The sequence below is a fragment of the Henckelia pumila genome, chromosome 1 (assembly GCF_033568475.1).
Source record: "Henckelia pumila isolate YLH828 chromosome 1, ASM3356847v2, whole genome shotgun sequence".
Classification (NCBI taxonomy): Eukaryota; Viridiplantae; Streptophyta; class Magnoliopsida; order Lamiales; family Gesneriaceae; genus Henckelia; species Henckelia pumila.
The window spans coordinates 51,032,259-51,053,391 of NC_133120.1; the positions used below are offsets into that span (position 1 = coordinate 51,032,259).

Here is a 21,133-nt window from a genome sequence, read left to right on the forward strand (position 1 = left end):
TATAGATTACTTAATATTTGTGAAATAAAGAGTTAGTGACACTAATTCATCTCGTTATTTGTTTTTTAGGGTAAACCGGTATTTTTGACATTGGAGTCTAGCTCAGATGTTGTTGCTTGTGGAACAATTTTTGAGGTCAATGGACCTAGTAAATTACTGCATGGTGTTCCATTACCGTTGAATTGCATGCGTGTATCCATTGATGAAGCACTACAAAAATCAGCACGTTTGCCGGTTCCGATTCCACATGAATGTGAACTTGTTGGTGATGCCGTGGGAACACATGTGGCTTGGCCAACACACTTGATTATCTTGCGGCACGAGGTACATGTGCACTTATATTTCTTTGTAAATTGTGATGAATTCTTTAGTATTTCACTTAACATGTTTACAATTACATTAATTAAAAGCGTCAGAGGAAGAAAACTACCTTTGTAAGAGAGAACCCGCTGTTGGCTTCAAGTGTGCCAAGATCATTGCGCGTGTTGTATTGTTATTGTAAGAATGTTCTTCGTGATGGCAAGAATTTACCACTGCGTTTGGATCATGGGATATTTGGAGATGATTATGAGTTGAATTTGCACATTGACGACATCAGTCCTTTATATCACTTCGAGCCACTTTCAGGAAATTGTGTAGTTGCTTACATGTGGTAAGTCTTTCAGCAACTTAAATTTTTTTTGTAGCTTAGTAATTTGTGTATAAGATGTATAACTTTAATTGGTATCATATTCAGTATAATGATTTTTTTTTATTTTAAATAATAGGCATCTTTACAAAAGGTTGGTGAAAGAAAAGAAAGACGATAAGTTCATATTTGTAAATCCACACAGCATTCCATGTTTGCAGAAAACTACACAAGACGAAACCAACAAAATTGAAATGTTGAATCTGAGAGCGAGTGTTTTAGCAGATAGACTGAGTGATGCATCGATAAATCAATTGGTTTTGGTGCCAAGTAGTCTCGGGTAAGCCAGAATTATGTGCAATACCATTTTCTATTGTATTTTTGAAAATTTATTGAATTTTGTGCAGTACTAATTATGTGATTGTGTGTAGTTGTCATTGGATTCTTACTGTCATTGAACCTTACAAAGAGGCTGTCTATTTGCTTGATTCTCTAAGTCATCGCATTCACGACGAAGATTGGAAATATGTGGTGGAAATGTGAGTTCATATTCCTTTTTCTTAAGCATTTGATTTAGTTGTGATTGTTGAATTCTCTTAGCCATGTCATACATCAACTTTGATCAATGTACATTATATACGTAGGGCGTTGAGATTGTTTAATTCAAATAAGGGAAGAAAAGGAAGAAAAAGTGTGCAATGGGATGTAATACAGGCATGTATATATAATTTTATACCGAGCTGATTTTCTTTTATTGGTATATTTTTCATTAATAATTTTACTTTTTTATGATAGGCTCCTAGACAACCAGACGTGAAACAATGTGGTTATTACGTAATGAGATTTATGAAACATATTACTGAACAAGTGTCAAATATTGGGAGGGATTCAATACGATCAATAGTACTATGATCTCTCTCTTATACAATTTGAATATTATATATATTTATTTCATTTTAGGAATTCATTAATGGTTGGTTTTAATACTATACCTCATGTGAGTGTTTCCAGTTCACGAAAGCAGAGTACACTATGGAAGAAATTGATGAGGTGCGCTCCGAGATGGCTGAATGCATACAAGATCATATTTATGATTAGGTATATATATGGATTTCATAATTTTGCGTTTTTAACCATCGGTGTTTGAACATTGGTATATCCAAAAATATAATAGATGGTTGGATGTAGATTTAGATTTCTTTCTAATCTATTTATTGGTCCTTTTGAAAAAGGTTCTATTTAAAGGTTGCTTATTCAAAAAACCGATTCGATCTTTTGTTGGTTTAGAATTTGGAACTTTTTCCGATCTAGTAATTTACTGTTCTTTGGTTTTGGTTTAAGAATCAGGTTAATATTACTACCTTTTAGCATTGATTAATTGTCCCTTGATTGTGAATCATCAATTTCTCTTGATACAAAAAAACCATGGCAGCAGCTTTTGATGCATATAGTACTTGTACTTTTCACGTTTTATCCATAAATTTTCTGAGAGAAGAGCTTATTTATGCAAGCACTTGCAACCTCATACGAAAACTGCTCCCTCTTCTAAAATATTTCTAATGTTTTTCCTTTTGATACAACTTAATCTTCTTGCTCATCTTTCCTTTCTGGGTGTTTAAATATTTTTCCATAATCCTTATGTTATTGGACTCCGTCTTTAGTTCCATAGTTTTGTTGATATTATAATTAAGTTTCTTACTTTTGCATTTGTCTATTTTATATTGTAGGTCTGTCCAAAGAGAAAAAAGGTTTGGATGGAGAGGGGCTAAAGATGTTAGTGGGGGAATTGCTTGTGGATGCTTTTGTGATGCCTTGTTCCAGAAAGTATTTGACAATGAAAATACAAGGATTGTAGCACAATAATTTTATCTAAATTGATGTTTTGAACTTAATTTACTCGAAACTAGATAGATTATGATCAATTTGTAAGAATTGTAAGTTGTTTTGATCAACTAATGCACATTTTATGATGTTTTAAATATGAGAGCAATTAGTTTTTGTAAATTGATTGTTTATTTAGACTAAAATACAATGGTTTTAATTTTGATAAAAAAAAAATTGGTGGCTAATTAGACTAAACACAACCGTTTTTTTTTTCTAAAAAAACGTTGTTTATGTTGATCAAAGACAACGGTTTTAAAACGTTGTAAACACACTAAAAGACAACGGTTAAAAAATGTTGTGAAACTGTTGTCTATTACGATCAAAGACAAAGGTGAAAAACTGTTGTAAGACCGATGTCGTTTTTGATATAAGACATCGTTTTATTTTCAATAATACAACGCTTATACACCGTTGTGGTTTAACATCTTAGACAACGGTTTTTCACCATTGTCTATGACCGTGTTTTTAACAACATAGCCATTAACATCGGTTTTAAATCCCCCTTTAACAACGGTTTTTCACCCTTGTCTTTTAGCGTTTTTGTTGTAGTGTCATCAAGAACTCTCTTTTCATGAGGACTCATACCATAAAAAAAATACAAGAAGTTCTCTTGTGCACAATACACATACTTTTAAATTCCCATCACTATGTATAAATAACACAAGTATCAAATGTTCAACATGCCCATTCAAAATTTTTCTATATACTATGACATAATCAAAGTACACCACAACAAATTTATCCATAGATGAATGCAAAACATAATCCATCAAACCCATGAAAGTATTACACACATTGGCTAGCCCAAAACTCATTACTAGTCACTCAAGAAAATAAGACTTTCCACCTATACTATACATGCAACATTCACACACAACAACATAAACCAAATCACTCAATCTCGTAACTTACCACGATTTAAACACCTTGAGATCAAAAAGTGACTTCAACAAATCAATACGATCCAAGTCATTCAATCTTGTAGTATGCAAAATTTCAATAGACTTAAGATCACGATTTTTAATTAAATCATATTTCATAGATAGCATAGTCACAAATCACTCAACGAAGTCATTAAATCCAAACAATTGAGAATTGAGATCATACCTTTGAAAGTAGACAATTCATTGGTATTTAACATTTAAAGTTAAATCATACATTTCAAATGGAACAACTCTCAAATATCTAAACCCACTTTGTGTGTGACCAACTTCACATGGATCCAACATGTTGTATCTTCTTTGCTTCTTCATCAACACATCTCCAAAATCCTACAAAGAAGAACAAACATTGCTCGGGATTGAACCGGCTATATCATCAAAATGAGGTAAAACCTCTTTGTACAAAAGTACTTTAGGGATTTTGTTCAATTGCACAAAAATTTCAACCTCACAATTTTGGACCATAATATTTTCTTTTTTATTGGTCTCTTTTCTTTCCTCCTTTTTTTCTCTCAAAGGTCATCTTACTCTTTTGTACACTCTTTCTTCCAGTCTCTAAATTTTCTTTTTTTTCTTTTTCCATGGTTATCTCATTTTTTTATCATTATTTTTTTCAGCCATATCACTCAATTTTTCAAATTCCAATTGATCCTAAAGAAATTCTTTTGGATTCAATTGCAAAGAAATAATAGAACAATTACAAGACTCATCAATAGACTCACAAGTGATACCAACAAGATTGTCATCCTCAACATGCACAATAGAAGAATTCTCATCAAAAAAGGATTCACCCTCCACCAAACATATTTCAACACTCACATCATCAATAGTTGAAGTATCATCAACTTCAATTTTCTCAACTACTTCAACTTCAACTTTTGCATCAACATCCACTAAAACATTGGATTCATCATCTACTTTAGAATCCAACACTTTCATCATAATCTTCTTTAAACATTGAATCCTATCACGCTCATCTTTTCTATGACACCATAAGCATGCAATATCACAAGTACGAAAAGTTGAAAGTTTATATGTACCTTGATAATCATGCTTTGGAACTCCGCTTTTCCTCTCATAGTGATTAGGAAAAAATCGTTTCCGCATAGCTCTTTTCATCTCATCCCATGTGTCTATACGGTTCATTCCACATCTTTTCCTATTCTCCACCAATCTATCCCACCAAGTGGAAGCATAGCCGATAAACTCATTTGTGACAAGTTTAACCTTTTGCGCTTCGGAATAATCATGGCCATCTAATACACTTTCTACCTTTTTCTCCCACTTCAAATACAATTTCGAATTCTCATCTCAATAAAATCATGAAATCTTTCATTTCCTAATTCTACCCAAATAATATTCAAATCTTTTTCTCCACGACAACCATCATCATCTCTATACACATCACTATACCCATCGATTTTTCTCTCTCTCCTACTCCAATAATTTCTCCTTTCACTACCCCAATCCTCACTACTACATCCATCTTTTCTTTTATTACTACCACACCCATAAAATCTTCTTTTACTCTCCATATACTCATCATCTTCACCAACAAAATAATTTCTATAGGACATCGTACCTGCAAAAAAAAAAGGTTAGTAATAAAATTTACCTCACACAAATTCTCACTAGTCACTCCAAATAAAATCACTCAAGCACTCTTTTTTCACTCAATTATATGGAATAGCTTATGCTTTGTGGTTTTGTGTGTATCAAACTCACAAGTTCAAAACTTGTGCCAATCGACTCACGTAGACTGCGCAAAAACAAGCAAAGGACTTATGAACAAAGAATGGACTTGACATCCAAGGATGAACAAGACACAAATAAATTTGCCACAAGTTATTTTTCCACATTTTTTTTAAAATTTTTTGCCCTTTTTTTTTTACCGAAATAATATATATATATATATATTTATATATATATTTTAAGATAACTTGTAGCACAAGACAAGAAAACATGGACAACGAGATTGAAAGAAACAACTTATAAATTCGACAAAGGATAGATTCCAGCGAAGAACGAAGAACGAGAGATAAAGAATGAAGAATAGATAAGAAGAACAAATTGAAAGATACGACTTACTTAAATCAATGGAACCTTAAGCATTGATACCAAATGATGCAAATCTTGGATGCATGAAAAGCAAACACGATTATAAACTAATCGTACCCTCAGTTAAATAATAAAAAGATTCAATAATAATGTCTCAATATTTTGAACAAGTTTGGATAGTTTACAACAAAACTAGCAACAGATAATCACAATAAGAAAAAAATCAACAATTCAATTGAACCTTCAAAGGAACCTGTCTTTGACAACCCAAGTGAAAAATCAATTGAAAAATGCCACAAAGTTTATGAAACTTTGATAAGTTTGATTTGATAAGAACAAAGCAAAGCATTGACAAAATTCTAGAGAGAATTTTAAGAATTGATAAAAATCAATAATATGATCTATGTTATTCAATAATAAATGTTTTTGTTGTATTATAATACAAATACAAAATAATATAAGATATCGCAGAAATATATCTAAAGATATTTAAGATATCTTTCAAAAGTTTCATAATAAACTTAAAAGACTCAAAATAACACAATATATCTAAATATATAAAAAATATATCAAAAACCACGCACACACACAAACACGCCGAAGTTTTTGTGAGAGAACGTAGTGTGGGCGCGCGAGATTGGTAGTGCGGGCGCGCTTCGTGTTTGCAAAACATAGCGCGGGCGCGCCTTGAATTTGACCCATTTGACTTCGTTTTAGCATTTTCTTCAATTTTTCTTCACTTTCTTGATCCCTTTGGTCTTGGAAATATCATAATAATTTCCAAAGTTACTTCCATGCTCTCCAACTAAATTTTCATGGATCCCAAATCCTTCAATTCTTGATGACAAATTAAGAGGCATTTCTTGGAACAATATGAATATCCGAGCACCTCCTAGATTCATATCAGAAACCAATATACATAATTATAAATTTTACATCTGGTATTTATTTGATTTGGTGATGGTTTCAGTATTTTAAGTTCTTGATGGTTTATGGATTCTTTCCCTTTTTATGTTATTTGGTTTGCTGAAATTAATCTTGGATGGAATTTTGTGTTTTGTGCCATGAAATCGGAGCTGAAATTAGGAAAATATTTTGCACATTTTGAGTAGAAGTTCCTTGATTTTGGTTCTAGTTTGAGGCTTCAAATCTTTACTGGGAAAACTGAATAATTCTTTTGTTTTGGCAAAATACTCGTGTGATATATGTTAATATGGAGAACTGGCCTTTGCTCCCCCTATTTTGGCCCAATTGTTTTATATGTATATTGACAAATATTATCTGTGCTTTGAAATTTTCCATTCTCCAAATGATTAATACATTCTTGCCTTGTTGCATAGGAAACATCGACATGTACCCTACGAGGACTTTAGGCTAATGTTTCTTCTTCAGGTTAGAAAATTAAATATCAAGTTCTTTATGACTAACTTCAGATATCAAGTATTCTTTTCATGATCTTCTGCTGATATGTATGATTATAACTGTGTATGAGACTTTTAAGCACTTTGAAATATTTTTGGATTGAATGTGCTTCATAATTGTATTTGGATAATTCTTACTCGTTACAAAGCGGAATTTTTTTTGTCTAGATAAGGTGATGTGAATCTTATGTATGAAAGGCAACATGATTACAATGAATCGAACCTCAATTCGATAACAAAAGAATTCAAAGATTTTGTCCCGACTTTGAAACAAGTAACAGATTTGGATCTCCACCACTAGTTGAACCTGTAACTAGCAACAGAGAGTCAGGATAGAAAAACAATCAATAATTCAATTAGACCTTCAAAGGAACCTCTCTTTGACAACCCAATTGAAAATCGATTGACAAACGCCACAAATCTATGAACTTTGATAAGTTTGATTTTGGGGTAAAGCAAAAGATTTGATAAAATTCTAGAGAGAATTTTGTATTGAATAATCAATAATCTGAAAATCTTAATTGTTCTCCAAAAATTATTTATATTACAATCCAAAATATTGAAAGATAACACAAAATAAAACAAAAAGATATCAAAGATATCTCCTAAAGTTTTCTAGTAGGAATAAAAAAACTTAAAAATAGCATAAAATATCAAAATAAGCATAATATCTCGCACACACACAAACACCTTCGGTGTGTGTAAAATATGTCGGGGCGGGTGCGCCGAAGTTGCGCAAGACACGGCGCGGGCGCGCGAGAAGGCAGCGCAGGTGCACCGAGAGTTCGCAAAACTTCGTCAATTTGATATCCAGACGCGCAGGCGCGCCATTGGTTCGCTAATCAAAGGCGCGGGCGCGCCGCAGCTTCGAGCTTGGTCTTCAATTTCTTCACTTTCTTGACCTCCTTTGACCTCAATAAGATTAGAACATCCTCCAAACTGAATATCAAGAAATCCAACGTCCTCGTATGACTTCAATATCAAGGATTGAAGTGCTTCCTTAAACTTCTGAGCTCGGCCTCTCGTAACTGGTCCTTGTGGTATCTCGAACGGATCCTTAGCCACTTGATCAGCATGCGAACTATCCATGATCGCATCATCCTCCCCTTCTTGAAAAGGATTTGTCCTCAAATCTTGATCATCACCTACATCAAACGGAGATAAATCAGAAACATTAAAAGTAGCACTGACATTATACTCACCTGGCAAATCTAATTTGTAAGCATTGTCATTGATTCTTTCCACAACTTGAAAAGGTCCATCGCCTCTTGGTAAAAACTTAAAATGCCGCTACTCTGGAAAACGCTCCTTCTTCAAATGCAACCAAACCCAATCATCGGGTTCAAATACAACCTTATTTTTACCTTTGTTTGCTTTCTTTGTGTATTGCAAGTTCTTTTTCTCGATGTTCGCTTTCACCTTTTCATGCAAATTTCTCACAAACTCAGCCTTTTTCTTTCCATCCAAATTAACCCTTTCACTCATAGGAAAAGACATTAAATCCAATGGGGTTAAAGGATTAAAACCATACACAATTTCAAATGGTGAAAAATTTGTAGTAGAATGCACACTACGATTATATGCAAACTCAACAAATGACAAACATTCTTCCCAACTTTTCAAATTCTTCTTAATTATAGTACGCAACAAAGTTCTTAACGTCCTATTAACAACCTCAGTTTGACTATCCGTTTGAGGATGACATGTAGTTGAAAATAGTAATTTAGTACCAAGCTTGCACCATAATGTTTTCCAAAAGTAGCTCAAGAAATGAGTATCTCTATCAGACACAATACTCCTAGGCATGCCATGCAACCTAACAATTTCATTGAAAAACAAGTCCGCAACATGAGATGCATCATCAGATTTATGACACGCAATAAAATGAGCCATCTTAGAAAATCTATCAACCACAACAAAAATTGAATCCCTCCCCTTCTTAGACCTCGGTAGTCCTAAAAAAAAATCCATAGAAATATCTACCCACGGTTCACTAGGAACAGGAAGTGGAGTATACAAACCATGTGGTTGTTGTCTAGATTTTGCCTTCCTACAAGTCACACATCTTTCGCAAATTTTCTCAACATCATGCTTCATATGTGGCCAATAAAAATGTTAATGCAAAGTTTCATAAGTTTTAGACACACCAAAATGTCCCATTAAACCACCCCCATGTGATGCCCTAACAAGTAATTCACGAATAGACGACTTAGGAACACACAACTTATCCTCCTTAAACAAATACCCATCATGCATGAAGAATTTATCTTTTGGACCATGCAAACATGATGCATATATCTTACCAAAATCGAGATCACTAGTATATAACTCCTTCACATACTCAAACCCTAAGAATTTAGAATCTAGAGTAGATAAAAGCACATACCTTCGTGATAGAGCATCCGCTACCACATTTTCCTTCCCTTGCTTGTACTTGATAATATAAGGAAATTTCTCTACAAATGCCACCCACTTAGCATGTCTCTTGTTCAAATTTTGTTGTCCTTTGAGATTCTTCAAGGACTCATGATCCGTATGAATCACAAATTCTTTTGGCTTCAAATAATGCTACCACGTTTCAAGCACACAAACCAAGGCATAGAACTCCTTGTCGTATGTAGGATAATTCAACGCTGCTCCATTTAGCTTCTCACTAAAGTATGCAATTGGTCTTCCACCTTGCATCAAGACTCCGCCAATTCCTACACCTGACGCATCACATTCAATTTCAAAAGTATTAGAAAAATCGGGTAATACAAGTAAAGGAGCATTAATTAACTTTTGCTTAATAATTTCAAAAGACTTCTCTTGTTCCTCGCCCCAATGGAATGGAACGTTTTTCTTGATCACCGCAGTCATAGGAGCCGCCAAAGTGCTGAAATCTTTCACAAATCTCCTATAGAAACTTGCAAGACCATGAAAACTTCGAACTTGACCAATAGAAGTAGGCGCTGGCCAATCTCGAATTGCACTTACCTTGTCCTCATCAACTCTGACACCTTGGGAACTCACAACAAAGCCAAGAAACACTAGTTCTTTTGTACAAAACACACATTTCTTCAAGTTGGCATATAAATATTCAACTTTTAGTGTGATTAGCACAATTCTCAAGTGTTTCACATGTTCTTTCAAATTCTTGCTATACACGAAGATATCATCAAAGTAACCACAACAAACATCCCAATATATGCACGCAATACATGATTCATCAATCTCATAAAAGTGCTAGGTGCATTAGTTAATCCAAAGGGCATAACCAACCACTCATACAAGCCATATTTGGTTTTAAAAGCAGTTTTCCATTCATCACCTTCTCTCATCCTAATTTGATGGTAACCACTTTTTAAATCAATTTTACTAAAAATGCTAGAACCATACAACTCATCCAACATATCATCTAGTCTAGGAATAGGATGCCTATACTTGATGGTAATATTGTTAATGGCTCTACAATCCCCACACATTCTCCATGAACCGTCTTTCTTAGAAACTAACAAAACAGGTACTGCACAAGGAGACATAAACTCATGCACAAATCCCTTTTCGAGAAGTTCACTTACCTGCCTTTGTAGTTCTTTTGTTTTCTCCGGGTTACTCCTATAAGCTGGACGATTTGGCAAAGCACTTCCGGGCACAAGGTCAATTTGATGCTCAATCCCCCTCAAAGGTGGTAATCCTTGAGGCAAATCCTCCAGAAATAAATCTTCAAATTCCTGTAAAAGAGAAACAACATTGCTAGGAAGATTTTCGGCTATATAACTTGTGTTAAGGAGAATCTTCTTATAGAAAATCAACACAAGTGAAGTATGCACATGTAAAATCTCTCGCAACTCACTCTTTTGGGCCATACATATTTTTTTATCGGCCTCTTTCCCTCAATTTTTTTTTTATCTTTTTCTCTCTAAATCTTTTTTTCTAAGGCCATCTCACTTTTTTGTTCACTCTTTTTTTCGGTCTCTTCTTTCTTTTTCTTTTTCTTTTTCAAATGGTCCTCCAACACTTGCTTTGGAGTCATAGGTAACAATACAATAGGCTCTTTTTTCAAGGTAAAAGAATAACGATTTTTAAAACCGTCATGTATCACCTTCCTATCAAATTGCCACGGCCTACCCAACAAAATATGACAAGCTTGCATATGCACCACATCACACAACACTTCATCTACATACTTACCAATGGAAAACGGTACCACCACCCGCTTATGCACTCTCACCTCCGAACTATCATTAAACCACTGCAATTTATAAGGTTGAGGATGCTTTATTAGTGCAACTCCCGCTATCAATAATAACACTACACACTTTGTTATTCACAAAGCACCTAGTATGGAATAAATTTTCCCTTTGAGTTTCTTCCTCCTCCTTTTGTTGTACATTCAACACTCTCCTAGTCACTAATAATTCTCCGACCACCGCATCATATCCCTCTTCATCGGGATCCTCCAACGCAGGCATACCATCATAATTTTCCTCCTCACTCTCCGACTCAATCTCACCACCATCATTCATAATTATAATTTTTTTATTAGGACACTGACTGGCAATATGACCAACACCTTGGCATATAAAGCATTTAATATCTCTAGAACGAGTGTTAGTAGTTTCAGTTGTACCTTTACTCACTTGTTTTGGTGCCTCCACTTTGGTGTCAAATTTTGTCTTGGACACCGGCTTGTTGTCCTCCCGTTTTGCAACGTTTGGACGCCAAGAAGTCGATGATCCTCCACCTGTAGAAAATCGACCAGCTCCTCTCCTCTTGAGCTGCTGCTCCACCTTCATGGCCGTCTGTACCGTCTCATCCAAATCAAAACAGTGGCGAAGTTCCACTTGATCTTGGATCTCTCTATTCAAACCACACAAAAATCTGGCCATTGTAGCTTCATTATCCTCCTCAATGTTGGTCCGGATCATCGTGGTTTCCAACTCCTTGTAGTAATCCTCCACGCTTCTTGGACCTTGCTTCAGAGTTTGTAAACGCCTGTACATATCACGATAATAATAGTTAGGCACAAACCGATTCTTCATGACACGCTTCATCTCCTCCCACATCTCAATAGGTGGCTCTCCACACCTCCTTCTAGTCGTCACTAATTGATCCCACCAGATTAATGCATAGTCTACAAACTCAACCACTGCCAACCTCACTTTCTTAAGGTCAGAATAGTGATGACAATAAAACAGAAACTCCACATGCTTCTCCCATTCCAAATACGCCTCCGGGTCAGATTTTCCATGAAACGCTGGAATTTTCATCTTAATACTACTAATATTTCCATCCTCCTTACTTCCCTCCGTATATTTTCCACGTACCGCTTCTCGCCTATGTCTACCCCCATGTAATCTTCTCTCCCCATCCCAATTCTCATCAAAACTCTCCTCATCACCTTCAAAATCATTCCCCTTCCTATCTTTATTTTTTTTTTCACTACCACTACTCTCCTCCAATTTACTCATCCGCTCATGAAGAGGCTCCAACTCCGACCTCATCACCTTAGTAAATTGCCCCTTCAACGCCTCCATTTGAACCTTGGAAATTTCTTGGTTCACACTTTCACTAGCATCTTTATTAGGATTCATGGTACCTGCAAGAAAAGGTTAGTAATAAAATTCCTCACACAAGTTCTCACAGTTCACTCCAAACGAATCACTCAAACACTCGTTTTCCTTCCACTCAAAATTTATGGAATAGCTTATTCTTTATGATTTTAAATATAAAACTCACAAGTTCAAAACTTGTAAACACTTGCCAATCGACTCAAGTAGATTGCACAAAAAATAAGAAATTGACTTTATGAAGATTGAAATAGACTTGGCACTCAATACTCACAAGACACAAGAAATTTTGACCACAAGTTATTTTGCTTCCTTTTTTTTTTTGACAATTTCGGTCTCTACTTTTTTTTTTGACCGATTTCAAATCACTTTTTTTTAATTTCGAATTTTCTCTTTTTTTTTTTGAATTTATAACTTGTAGCACAAGACACGAGACTTGGATAACAAGTTTGAAAGAATGACACATAAATTTGAGATGAGAGAGATGAAAACGAAGAACAAGGAAAGATGAACGAAGAACGAAGAAAGAATATAGATTAAAGAAGGATACGACTTACTTGAATCAAACCCTTAAGCTTTGATACCAAATGATGTGAATCTTATGTATGAAAGGCAAAACGATTACAACGAATCGCACCTCAATTCGATAACAAAAAAATTCAAAGATTTTGTCCCGACTTTGAAACAAGTAACAGATTTGGATCTCCACCTCTAGTTGAACCTGTAACTAGCAATAGAGAATCACGATAGAAAAACAATCAATAATTAAATTAGACCTTCAAAGGAACCTGTATTTGTCAACCCAATTGAAAATCAACTGACAAACGCCACAGAGCTATGAACTTTGATAAGTTTGATTTTGGGGTAAAGCAAAAGCTTTGATAAAATTATAGAGAGAATTTTGTATTGAATAATCAATAATCTGAAAATCTTAATTGTTCTCCAAAAATAATGAATATTGTAGTATTTATATTACAACACAAAATATTGAAAGATAACACAAAATAAAACAAAAAGATATCAAAGATATCTCCTAAAGTTTCCTAGTAGGAATAAAAAAAACTAAAAAATAGCATAAAATATCAAAATAAGCATAATATCTCGCACACACACAAACACCTTTGGTGTGTGTAAAATACGTTGGGGCGGGCGCGCTAGGTCTTGGCGCGGGCGCACCGCAGTTGCACAGGACATGGAGCGGGCGCGCTAGAAGGCAGCGCGGGCGCGCTGAGAGTTCGCAAAACTTCGTCAATTTGATATCCGGACGCGCGGGCGCGCCGTTGGTTCGCTAATCGAAGGCGCGGGCGCGCCGCAGCTTCGAGCTTGGTCTTCAATTTCTTCACTTTCTTGACCTCCTTTGACCTCAATAAGATTAGAACATCCTCCAAACTGAATACCAAGAAATCCAACGTCCTCGTATGACTTCAATATCAAGGATTGAAGTGCTTCCTTAAACTTTTAAGCTCGGCCTCTCGTAACTGGTCCTTGTGGTATCTCCAACGGATCTTTAGCTACTTGATCAATATGCGAACTATCCATGATCGCATCATAAGGTGAAGTTTTTACATTTTCACACTTAGTCGTTTTTTTCCAAATATTATGCTTATATGAGAATACTATAAATTTTAAGAATAATTTTATTTCCGTTAGTGATAAAGAGGACGGATCTGTAACGCCCCAAAATTTAAGTGACCGAACTGACCACATGCATGATATTTGATTGATTTTAAAAAGTTTAAAAGATTAAATTTTTATGTGTTAGATTTAATTTTATTATGCTGACGTTCACTGTTATTTCAGATTTTTAAATTTTAGGAGATGATTTTTGGATTTATTCTGGTGAAGAGATACTCGGACACGATAAAAGGTATAATAAATAAGTTTTATTTTTTTCTGATTAATGGGCTGTTTATTGAGTGAGATATATTTATATAATTAGATTAGAGTTGGACCGAGCTATTAGAATTATAATAATATGTATATTAGATTATTAGTTGGACCGGGCTTCAGATTTTAATTAAAACCCAAACAAAAGAAAAGAAATAGGCGTACAAAAAAAATAGGAACGAGAGAAGAAGAAAGAAATGTGAGAAGAGAGGGGCGGATAGGCTAGGGTTCTCCATCTTTGGTTCTTGTTGCCTTCCGATCGTGTTCCGGGCACGCTTCGATCCCAGAATCATCTCCAGATCATCGATACTACGGTTAAAGGCAAGTATATTCCATTTTTTTGAAACATCGATGAAGCGATATATTCTTAAAAAAGATTTGATGTAATTTTATTGATCTTGATGATTTGATGGTATGTATACGCAAATACAGAAGATTTAATGCATGTGTGTATGTTTGGAGGGGAAACAGTGTGTGTATACATATGTGTACTGCCCATATACAGGTACTCTACATGTATACAGTACATATATGTGAAAAGTACACATATACTGTGTGTATAATGTGTGCATGTGTGTGGGTGTGAGAAATGTGTGTGTACGTACATGTGTGTGTGTTCTGTGTGTGTGTGTGTGTGTGTGTTCTGCTTATGTGTATGTGTATGTGTTTTAGGCGTATTAGTTTGTGTATTTTTGTACTGGTGCATGTATTTTAGTTCTGGTATGTGTGTATACATGTGGGTGTGGGTGGGTGTCGTGTGTGTTTGTTTTTTGGATGTAGTGTGTGTGAGTTTGGGTGTATTTTGAGTGTTTGTATGTGCTGTCCAGCGTGCGTTAGTGTGTGTTCGGGGCGTTTTGGTGTGTGTTGTGTTGAGTTTTGAGGAAAATAAAGGTGTAAAAATATTTTAGACTTGTGGTGAAGTTACGAATTGAAGGTGTAAAAATATTTTAGACATAGTGTGGATGTAGGCTTTCGGGTCATGATGCCCCTCCACTAAAGAAGACGAAGTTTGGATGTAGGCTCTCGGATCATGATGCCCCTTCAACCTGGATATCATTGTATAAGCTTGAACAAGCGACCATTATGAAAGAAGAGTAAAGTTTCAGATCCATAGGTCAAAATAATGGAAAATGTTTTGAGGCGTTATTATTTTGAGGTTATGTTGAGGTATAAAAGAAAAAGTATGAGGTGTTATGTTTGAAGTGTCAAGAGTAAAGGTGTAAATTTTAAAGAAAAGTGGAGGTTTGTGTGCTTGTGTGTGCATGCTTGTATGTGAAAAAGCTAAGATGATTAAGGTTTAAACGAAAAAGAAAATTTTAAAGTATATATTTATGTATTTGTTATTTTCGGTAATATTTGCTGGGCCTTTAGGCTCACTAGATTTCATCGGTGCAAGTGAGGATGATTGATGCGGTGCAGTCTAGCGAGAGTGGTGGTTGTGAGCAGACGCCTATCCAAGACCATGATGTTTCCGCGATTTTAGAAAAATGATTTATGAATTTTTATTTATGATTGGTAGTTGAATATTTTTAATTTTTTTGAGATGCCAGAATTTTCCTTAATGTTAGTTTTGCTATATTTTAATTTAGTTTATGCACCGTTAGAAGTTATGAGATTTCTGTTAATTTATTTGAAGGAATTTATTTTTGTGTTCATCCCTTCCCCACTTTATTTTTAAAAAAAATCAATATTTTTATATTATTTTAGATTATATTATTTTAAATGATAAGAAAATAGCGGACGTTACAGGATGAGTCATAGCTAATATTATAGAACTTATTTAGGTGCATTGTATATTTTGTGCCATAGTTTCAGAAAAATGTAAGTGGGGGATGGTTGTAGATGGAATAGGAGCCTTAAAAGCTGTTAATTCATTATTAGCATATCAGCTTATGGCACAATGTAAACATAAATATGAATATTATCTAAAATCTGAGAATTTGATATGCTTAAATACAAATCTAAGCCTGGGCGATTTATGATCTGATTGTAAGCATATGCCTGAGTATGCTCGAATTATTGGATTATATTCTATATCTTGAAATATGTTCTATATTATCGTCTGTATATTTTGTAATTATATTTTTTTCTTTTATCTCTAAGGCTTTCTAGTTGTATATAAATGTTCTTGTATTTATTCTTGGGAATATATCAAAGAAATATTATTCCATCAGTTTCTACATGGTATCAAAAGTCTCTGGCCTACGCCACTAAATTTTCCTAACCCTACTACACGCAGCCGCTGCCGCCGTCCCTGTTCGCCGTGCCGATCACCGATGCTTCCCATGGCTTCCACCACTACTCCTGCTGCTACTCCTGCAACTCCGATCTCCTTCAATGCTGCTGCTCACGCGCCCTTGAAGCTCACCTCCTTCAACTTTCTGTCATGGTGACTGCAGTTCACGACCCTCCTTACTAGTCATGATCTGCTTGGATTTGTTGATGGCTCTCATCCCTGTCCACCCAAATCGTCACCACCTCCACCACTACCACGCTGAATCCTGAGTAAACCGCCTGGATTCATCAGGATCAACTGATTTTGAATATTATCATTGGATCCATGTCTTCCTCGCTGATTCCGTTTATTGCCACTGCCACCACATCTGAAGATTCTTGGAAAACCATCACAAGCCCTCTCGTGGGAGAATCACTCAATTAAAGATGCAGCTTTGCAAACCCGTAAAGGGCTCTCAGTCCATAACCGAATTCATGCAGTTCATCGAATCCAAAGCTGATGAACTGGCTCTCATGCACTCACCGGTTGACATCGTGGATCTTATGATCGAAGTTCTTCATGCTCTGGATGATGAATATAAAAAACTTTCTCATGTTATTCAGGCTCGTGATTCTGCAATCTCATTTGAGGAACTGCATGATAAACTCCTCAATCATGAAGCACATCTTAATGCTCGCGGGACACTCAGATCACCCTTCCGGCCACCGCAAACACGTCTGCCAGATCGAGTGGCGGCTACCTCCGTTTGCCGCTTGTCCAAACTTCATCTGTCGTCCCTCCGACCCAACCAGTCCACTCACCCGATGTCTTGTCCTCATGGCCACCGCCGCCATCACACCCATTGGCGAATGTGCAGCGTGTTCCTCGCCCTTATCTTGGGCACTGTGAGATCTACGATCGTCAGGGGAATTCCGCCAAACGTTGCCCGGATTTCAATTATCTGCCAACTCCTACATCATCTTTTGGGCCATCGTACTCTGCCTTTGGACCCTCTGCTTCACCAGCCGCTTACTTGCTTGCCTTGCCTTCTCTATCTGATTGGATTCTCGACTCTGGCGCCACTCATCACGTGGCCTCTCATCTTGCAAATTTTCCCCTTCATGACCTTTATGTGGGTACCGATGGTGTAAGTTTGTGATGGCACTGGTCTTCCCATCACCCACACAGGTTGTCCCTCACCACCCTTTAACCCTGCTTCTCTCACTTTACTCATGCCTTGTTTGTGCCCTCCATTACAAAGAATCTTTTATCTGTTTCACAAGTGTGTAAATCTAATGATGTCTTGGTTTTGTTCTACTCCTCTGCTTTTCAAGTGAAGGACCGTTGTACCGGAGCAATTCTCCATCAGGTTCCGCTTAAGAATGGTGTCTACTCCTGGTCTAAACCTCCATCATCATCACCACTGGCTTTTACTTCCTCTTTAGTTTCCCTGCCTGTCTGTCATCATCATCTAGGTCATCCGTCTGATCGAGTCCTACGCCAATTAGTGATGTCTAAGTCGTTGTCTTCCTTTAATACTCCGCTGAGTCATTTCAATTGTAACTCTTTCAAGTGCAATAAAATTCATAAATTACCTTTTCATGATTCTTATTTATCTTCTCAGTCTTCTCTTGAACTTATATTTTTTGATGTCTGGACATCTCATGTTATCTCCTGTGATGGCTATAAATATTATGTTATTTTTGTTGACCACTACAACAAATATATCTGGCTTTACCCTTTAAAACATAAGTCGGATGTGCTCTCTGTTTTTCGGTGTTTCAAGTCACTTGTTGAAAAACTTTTTGGTCGTCCTATCCTCACCCTCTACACTGATAATGGTGGTGAATTCCTTGATCTCAAAGAATTTCTCAGTCTACATGGAATTTCTCACCTGACTACTCCTCCCCATACTCCCGAACACAATGGCTTCTCTGAACGTCGTCATCGTCATGTTGTTGAGAGTTGTCTAACGCTTCTCCATCATGCTTCTGTCGCCACTAAATTTTGGCCTTTTGCCCTTGCCACCGTGGTTTACCTCATCAATCAAATGCCTAAACGCAACCTGTCTTACAAGTCCTCTTTTGAGCATTTGCTCGGTGTCCCACCCAATCTCTCTAAACTTTGTATATTTGGTTGTATTTGCTACCCCTGGCTTCGCACATATTCTCCCCACAAACTTACCTCGCGCTCATCCCATTGTGTCTTCCTTGGTTACTCTCTCACCCAAAGTGCTTATCTGTCTTATGAACTCTCATCTGGCAAAATCTTCGTCTCACGTCATGTTGTCTTTATCAAGTCTGCATTTCCCTTTGCCAGTTGTGGTTTTGATGCTGGCCCGTCTCTGAGTGTGCCGTCTGTTGTGCCGATGGAGGATTCCCTGGTTGCTGATCCTTCACTATCCTCTCCCCCTCAGCCATGCCCTGTGCCCCCCATCTGCACTCCTGCTACACCAATCCCGACCCCTGCCCATACCACGCCCGACTCACCACCTCTACCTACCCAAACGACCAAGCCCCCTATACACACATCTACCACACATCCTATGGTTACCCGCTCCAAAAACAAAATCTTCAAACCAAACCTACTCTTTGCATTCGCTGTCATTCCTGACTCCACTTCCTCCGAACCCACCACCTATACTTCCGCTCTCAAGGACCCGCACTGGTGTGCGGCCATGTCTTAGGAGTTTGATGCTCTTATTCGTAATCACACATGGGATCTTGTTCCCTATGATGTCTCTCAAAATGTGGTTGGTTTTAAATGGGTGTTTCAGATCAAATGAAATCCGGATGGCTTTGTTGATTGCTACAAGGATCGCCTTGTTGCCAAGGGCTTTCATCAGCGTCCTGGTCTTGATTACTCGGACACTTTCAATCCTGTAGCGAAACCCACTACTGTTCGCATTCTCTTATCTCTGGCTGTCTCCAATGGGTGGTCTCTTCGTAAAATGAGTGTTAATAAAGCTTTTCTGCAGGGTTATCTGGCCGATTGTGTTTATATGGCGCAACTGCCTGGTTTTGTTGATAGTTCGCTCCCCTCCTATGTATGTAAACTGAACAAGGAAATCTATGGTCTCAAGCAGGCACTGCACGCTTGGTACACGACGCTTCGTCAGTTTGTTCTCAGTGTTGGATTTACTTGCTCTTTTGCTGACACATCTCAAATTTTTTTTTTGCTATGGCGGCATTACTATGTATGTTTTTGTATATGTTGATGATCTCATTCTCACAGGAAATAATTCTGATGCTCTCCAGACCTTCATCGATCGCCTAAGCAGCCGTTTTTTTGTCAAGGATCTCTGTTCCTTATCTTATTTTTTTTGGTGTGGAGGTTGCTCCCTATGCAGGACGCCTTTGTCTATCGCAGAAAAAAATATCTTCTTGATGTTCTCAACAAGACGAACATGGCAAAATCCAAACCAGTTTCAACTCCGCTTACCACGTCGGTGTCTCTACACCTTCTGTACGGTTCTCCACTTGCTGATGCTACATTGTATCGTCAAACGGTGGGCAGTCTGTAGTATCTCTCTTTTACTCGTCCTGAGATTGCCTTTGCTGTTAAAGCTATCCCAGTTCATGCACTCGCCTTCTTCCTTTCACTAGGGTGCCGTCAAGCGTCTCTTGCGCTATTTAAATGGTACACGCTCCTATGGTCTTTTTCTTCAGAAAAGTTCTTCTATGACTTTGCATGCTTACTGTGATGCGGATTGGGATGGTGATCTTGATGATCGCACTTCCACTGGCGCATATATTGTGTTCTTGGGCTCGACCCCTATCTCCTGGAGCTCCAAAAAGAAAGGGACTATTGCTCTCTCATCTAGTGAAGCTGTATATCGTGCCATTGCATCTACTGCTGCCGAAATTCAATGGGTTCGATCGCTTCTTCAAGAACTCGGGGTTGCTATTGGGTCTTCCCAAGTCTCTATCTACTGTGATAACATTGGGGCTACATATCTCTGTGCTAATCCAGTTTTCCACTCTCGCATGAAACATATTGCATTGGATTACCACTTTGTTCGTGAGCTGGTTCAGAGTAAACAAATTCGATGTTCTCATGTCCCTACCTCTGATCAGCTGGCTGATGCTCTCACGAAGCCGCTTCCCAGTGCTCGACCGCGTCTACTGTGTTCCAAGATTGGTGTCTCTATGAGCTCACCATCTTGAGGGGGCCTATAGGAATATATTCTATATTATCGTCTGTATATTTTGTAATTATATTTTTCCTTTTATCTCTTAGGCTTTCTAGTTGTATATAAACGTTCTTTTATTCATTCTTGGGAATATATCAAAGAAATATTATTCCATCAGTTTCTACACGAATTACTTATTCTTTGCAAGGTGATGTTTTGCCATTGTGGAACGAACTCCTAGACTCCTGCATTTTTGTTGAGTGTGAATGATGGAACTTCCCATATTTCAAACTCGACATGCTAAGTACGAATGAGGTGCAATCACACTAATAGTCTGAGACTAGTTTGTCATCTCATTGAGTTGAGAATATTTGAATGATCTCATATTTAAGATTTTTTTGTGGGGCTGTGGCAT

The 21,133-nt window shown here is 36.9% G+C and overlaps 1 long non-coding RNA gene across 1 annotated transcript; it reads left to right on the forward strand.

Annotated features, from left to right (window-relative positions):
- The first annotated feature begins 1,441 nt into the window (after nt 1-1,441).
- LOC140874545 (uncharacterized) lies at nt 1,442-2,424 on the forward strand. The gene is made up of 3 exons (XR_012148140.1): nt 1,442-1,531; nt 1,640-1,726; nt 2,356-2,424. It is a non-coding gene; the product is annotated as an uncharacterized lncRNA (long non-coding RNA).
- The last annotated feature ends 18,709 nt before the right edge of the window (nt 2,425-21,133 follow it).